Source organism: Taudactylus pleione, unplaced genomic scaffold (genome assembly GCF_031769625.1).
Source record: "Taudactylus pleione unplaced genomic scaffold, aTauple2 ptg000255l, whole genome shotgun sequence".
NCBI classification, from domain to species: Eukaryota; Metazoa; Chordata; class Amphibia; order Anura; family Myobatrachidae; genus Taudactylus; species Taudactylus pleione.
The window spans coordinates 1,462,968-1,468,967 of NW_028284657.1; the positions used below are offsets into that span (position 1 = coordinate 1,462,968).

The 6,000-nt window shown below is 47.4% G+C and overlaps 1 protein-coding gene across 1 annotated transcript in view; it reads right to left on the reverse strand.

Annotated features, from left to right (window-relative positions):
• The window catches only part of LOC148515061 (asialoglycoprotein receptor 1-like), a 612,937-nt gene extending 608,323 nt beyond the window's left edge, over positions 1 to 4,614 (reverse strand). Inside the window, exon 1 of the mRNA XM_088480537.1 lies at positions 4,544 to 4,614. The gene's annotated coding sequence lies outside the window, so the exon portion shown is untranslated. The remainder of the gene's footprint in view (positions 1 to 4,543) is intronic.
• Between the last annotated feature and the right edge of the window lie 1,386 nt (positions 4,615 to 6,000).

The following is a 6,000-nucleotide window of genomic DNA, read 5'->3' on the forward strand; positions in this document are numbered from 1 at the left end:
CTGGTATCAGCTCTGTCTGTGTCCTCACCTAGTATCTGCTCTGCTCTGTCCTCACTTAGTATCAGCTCTGTCTGTCTCCTCACCTGGTATCAGCTCTGTCTGTCTCCTCACCTGGTATATCAGCTCTGTCTGTCTCCTCACCTGGTATCAGCTCTCTCTGTCTCCTCACCTGGTATCAACTCTGTCTGTCTCCTCACCTGGTATCAGCTCTGTCTCTGTTCTTACATGGTATCAGCTCTGTCTGTGTCCTCACCTAGTTTCAGCTCTGCTCTGTCCTCACCTGGTATCAGCTCTACTCTGTGTCCTCACCTGGTATCAGCACTATCTGTGTCCTCACCTGGTATCAGCTCTGTCTGTTACTTCACCTGGTATCAGCTCTGTCTGTGTCCTCACCTGGTATTAGCTCTGTCTATGTCCTCACCTGGTATAAGCTCTGTATGTGTTCTCACCTGGTATCAGCTATGTATGTGTCCTCAACTGGTATAAGCTCTGTCTGTGTCCTCACCTGGTATCAGCTCTGTCTGTGTCCTCACCTGGTATCAGCTCTGTCTGTGTCCTCACCTGGTATCAGCACTATCTGTGTCCTCACCTGGTAACAGCTCTGTCTGTGTCTTCACCTGGTATTAGCTCTGTCTATGTCCTCACCTGGAATAAGCTCTGTATGTGTTCTAACCTGGTATCAGCTCTGTATGTGTCCTCAACTGGTATCAGCTCTGTCTGTGTCCTCATCTAGTATCAGCTCTGCTCTGTCCTCACTTAGTATCAGCTCTGTCTGTGTCCTCACCTGTTGTCAGCTCTGTCTGTCTCCTCACCTGGTATCACCTGGTATCAGCTCTGCTCTGTCCACACCTGGTATTAGCTCTGTCTATGTCCTCACCTGGTATAAGCTCTGTATGTGTTCTCACCTGGTATCAGCTCTGTCTGTGTCCTCAACTGGTATCAGCTCTGTCTGTGTCCTCACCTGGTATCAGCTCTGTCTGTGTGCTCACCTGGTATCAGCTCTGTCTGTGTGCTCACCTGGTACCAGCTCTGTCTGTGTCCTCACCTGGTATCAGCACTATCTGTGTCCTCACCTGGTAACAGCTCTGTCTGTGTCTTCACCTGGTATCAGCTCTGTCTGTGTCCTCACCTGGTATTAGCTCTGTCTATGTCCTCACCTGGTACAAGCTCTGTATGTGTTCTCACCTGGTATCAGCTTTGTATGTGTCCTCAACTGGTATCTGCTCTGTATGTGTTCTCACCTGGTATCAGCTCTGTATGTGTCCTCACCTGGTATAAGCTCTGTATGTGTTCTCACCTGGTATAAGCTCTGTTTGTATCCTCACCTGGTATAAGCTCTGTCTGTGTCCTCACCTGGTATCAGCACTGTCTGTGTCCTCACCTGGTATCAGCTCTGTCTGTGTCCTCACCTTGTATCAGCTCTGTCTGTATCCTCACCTAATATAAGCTCTGTCTGTTTGTCTCTCCTGGTATCAGCTCTGTCTGTGTCCTCTCCTGGTATAAGCTCTGTCTGTGTCATCACCTGGTATCAGCTTTGTCTGTGTCCTCACCTGGTATCAGCTCTGTCTGTGGCTTCACCTGGTATCAGCTCTGTCTGTTTTTCTCACCTGGTATCAGCTCTGTCTGTTTTTCTCACCTGGTATCAGCTCTGTCTTTGTCGTCACCTGGTATCTGCTCTGTCTGTGTCCTCACCTGGTATAAGCTCTGTCTGTGTCCTCACCTGGTATCAGCTCTGTCTGTTTTTCTCACTTGGTATCAGCTCTGTCTGTCTCCTCACCTGGTATCAGCTCTGTCTTTGTCCTCACCTGGTATCAGCTTTGTCTGTGTCCTCATCTGGTATCAGCTCTGTCTGTGTCCTCACCTGGTATCAGCTATGGCTGTGTCCTCACCTGGTATCAGCTCTGTCTGTGTCCTCATCTGGTATCAGCTCTGTCTGTGTCCTCACCTGGTATCAGCTCTGTCTGTGTCCTCACCTGGTATCAGCTCTGTCTGTGTCCTCACCTGGTATAAGCTCTGTCTGTGTCCTCACCTGGTATCAGCTCTGTCTGTTTTTCTCACCTGGTATCAGCTCTGTCTGTCTCCTCACCTGGTATCCGCTCTGTCTTTGTCCTCACCTGGTATCAGCTCTGTCTGTGTCCTCACCTAGTATCAGCTCTGTCTGTGTCCTCACCTGGAGGACACAGTCTCCACTGTCTGTCTGTGGCTTCACCAGGTATCAGCTCTGTCTGTTTTTCTCACCTGGTATAAGCTCTGTCTGTTTTTCTCACCTGGTATCAGCTCTGTCTTTGCCCTCACCTGGTATCAGCTCTGTCTGTGTCCTCATCTGGTATAAGCTCTGTCTGTGTCCTCACCTGGTATCAGCTCTGTCTGTTTTTCTCACCTGGTATCAGCTCTGTCTGTCTCCTCACCTGGTATCAGCTCTGTCTTTGTCCTCACCTGGTATCAGCTCTGTCTGTGTCATCACCTGGTATCATCTCTGTCTGTGTCCATACATGGTAACAGCTGTGTCTGTGTCCTCACCTGGTATTAGCTCTGTCTGTGTCCTCACCTGGTACAAGCTCTGTATGTGTTCTCACCTTGTATCAGCTCTGTCTGTGTCCTCACCTAGTATCAGCTCTGCTCTGTCCTCACTTATTATCAGCTCTGTCTGTGTCCTCACCTGGTATCAGCTCTGTCTGTGTCCTCACCTGGTAACAGCTGTGTCTGTGTCCTCACCTGTTATCAGCTCTGTCTGTCTCCTCACCTGGTATCACGTGGTATCAGCTCTGCTCTGTCCTCACCTGGTATTAGCTCTGTCTATGTCCTCACCTGGTATAAGCTCTTTATGTGTTCTCACCTGGTATCAGCTCTGTATGTGTCCTCAACTGGTATCAGCTCTGTCTGTGTCCTCACCTGGTGTCAGCTCTGTCTGTGTCCTCACCTGGTATCAGCTCTGTCTGTGTCCTCACCTGGTATCAGCACTATCTGTGTCCTCACCTGGTAACAGCTCTGTCTGTGTCTTCACCTGGTATCAGTTCTGTCTGTGTCCTAACCTGGTATTAGCTCTGTCTATGTCCTCACCTGGTATCAGCTCTGTCTGTTTTTCTCACATGGTATCAGCTCTGTCTGTCTCCTCACCTGGTATCAGCTCTGTCTTTGTCCTCACCTGGTATCAGCTCTGTATGTGTCCTCAACCTTGTATCAGCTCTGTCTGTGTCCTCAACCTTGTATCAGCTCTGTCTGTGTCCTCACCTAGTATCAGCTCTGCTCTGTACTCACTTAGTATCAGCTGTGTCTGTCTCCTCACCTGGTATCACTTGGTATCAGCTCTGTCTGTGTCCTCACCTGGTATCTGCTCTGTCTGTTTTTCTCACCTGGTATCAGCTCTGTCTGTCTCCTCACCTGGTATCAGCTCTGTCTTTGTCCTCACCTGGTATCAGCTCTGTCTGTGTCCTCACCTGGTATCAGCTCTGTCTGTGTACTCACCTGGTAACAGCTCTGTCTGTCTCCTCACCTGGTATCACCTGGTATCAGCTCTGCTCTGTCCTCACCTGGTATTAGCTCTGTCTATGTCCTCACCTGGTATAAGCTCTGTATGTGTTCTCACCTGGTATCAGCTCTGTATGTGTCCTCAACTGGTATCAGCTCTGTCTGTGTCCTCACCTGGTATCAGCTCTGTCTGTGTCCTCACCTGGTATCAGCTCTGTCTGTGTCCTCACCTGTTATCAGCACTATCTGTGTCCTCACCTGGTAACAGCTCTGTCTGTGTCCTCACCAGGTATCAGCTCTGTCTGTGTCTTTGCCTGGTATCAGCTCTGTCTATGTCCTCACCTGGTATCAGCTCTGTCTATGTCCTCACCTGGTATAAGCTCTGTATGTGTTCTCACCTGGTATCAGCTCTGTATGTGTCCTCAACTGGTATCTGCTCTGTATGTGTTCTCACCTGGTATCAGCTCTGTATGTGTCCTCACCTGGTATAAGCTCTGTATGTGTTCTCACCTGGTATAAGCTCTGTATGTATCCTCACCTGGTATAAGCTCTGTCTGTGTCCTCACCTGGTATCAGCACTGTCTGTGTCCTCACCTGGTATCAGCTCTGTCTGTATCCTCACCTAATATAAGCTCTGTCTGTTTTTCTCTCCTGGTATCAGCTCTGTCTGTGTCCTCACCTGGTATAAGCTCTGTCTGTGTCCTCACCTGGTATCAGCTCTGTCTGTGGCTTCACCTGGTATCAGCTCAGTCTGTTTTTCTCACCTGGTATCATCTCTGTCTGTTTTTCTCACCTGGTATCAGCTCTGTCTTTGTCCTCACCTGGTATCTGCTCTGTCTGTTTTTCTCACCTGGTATCAGCTCTGTCTTTGCCCTCACCTGGTATCAGCTCTGTCTGTGTCCTCACCTGGTATAAGCTCTGTCTGTGTCCTCACCTGGTATCAGCTCTGTCTGTTTTTCTCACCTGGTATCAGCTCTGTCTTTGTCCTCATCTGGTATCAGCTCTGTCTGTATCCTCACCTGGTATCAGCTCTGTCTTTGTCCTCATCTGGTATCAGCTCTGTCTGTATCCTCACCTGGTATCAGCTCTGTCTGTGTCCTCTCCTGGTATCAGCTCCTGGTGTTAGGTCCCCTCTGTATCTGTTACTGCTATAGTTTTGGGCTACTGCTAGTAAACTGCAGATATTTTTATATAGAAGGAGTGGCACAATTATTATTTTAGTTTAAACTCTCATGTCCTTTACGGTCCACATGTGTGACCCCATTTCCCCTGCATTCCTCCACTCCCCCCTCCTACATTCAAAATTCCTCAGAATTAGGAAATTTGTCAGTTTTTTTTATTTCATTGTTGCCAGTTTGTCCTCACAACATCCCTAAAAGTGCAGTAACTGCAGAATCAGCACAGTATAAATATTGCATAATCTTATTATTACTGTATTATTATTATTATTATTAGTCTGTGCTGAGCGCAGGGCTCTATATGTATCATATATTAATGTTAGCAAATTACTAGGCACCACTGTATTCTCTACTATGTCCAGGAATATATCCACTTTAATCTGGGCACGTTGGGGTCTCATACAGACTCTCAGCTAGTGTAAGAGGTACTGTGCATATATAATTGTGCACACAACACTAAACAGTAGCCAAAAATTGTTATCAATACCTGGGGGCTTACTACCTGCAAATTACACCCCCCTCCCCAATCACTCACCAGTGCATTTGTCTCAGTCACACCAATGTGACTGAGACAGGATCTAACTCACAGGAATTTCAGTTATCACTACTGCTGTCCCTTTCAGTATTTTTTAGTACATAGAGGGGTATTTAAATGGAATTATCCAACATGATATGGATGGGTAATAAACACAGCATAACCCTTCTAAATTATATACAGTCCACATTCTCTAGATACTTAACCCAGGTTATGGGCTAATTTCTGCCCCTGCTCCAAGCCTTAATCTGCTTCCCTAACCAAGTGTCACACTGACATGCAGTCAAGGTAGGTTTTTATGGCATTGCAGGCATGCCAAGTGTCCTGGGTACAATAGACTGCACACACATTGAGCTGAGACCTCCTCTGGGTAGGGCGCACGTTTATTTGAATCAGCACCATGCCCATTCTACCAACGTGCAGGTGGCTTATGATGCCAAACTCAAAATCATGAGTGTTGTAGTCGGCTACCCTGGCTCATGTCATGATGCCTTTGTCCTCAGTTATTCATCACTCCATGACAAATTCAAGGCTGGTCAAATGCCGGAAGGATGGCTGCTGGGTAAGTATTTGTAACTACCTTTTTGAGCAAGTACAATCTAAATACACACATTTGTCTTTTCTGCACAATAGGTGACTCTGGCTATGGCTGTTGCTCTTGGTTACTGACTCCACTGTCACTTACAAATTCGCCAGCTGAGCTTAAGCATAATGATGCACATAAGTCCACCAGATGTGTGATAGAACGTACGTTTGGTCTGTTAAAGTCTAGGTTCCATTGTCTAGATAAATCTGGTGGAATTTTATTGTATGAGCCCA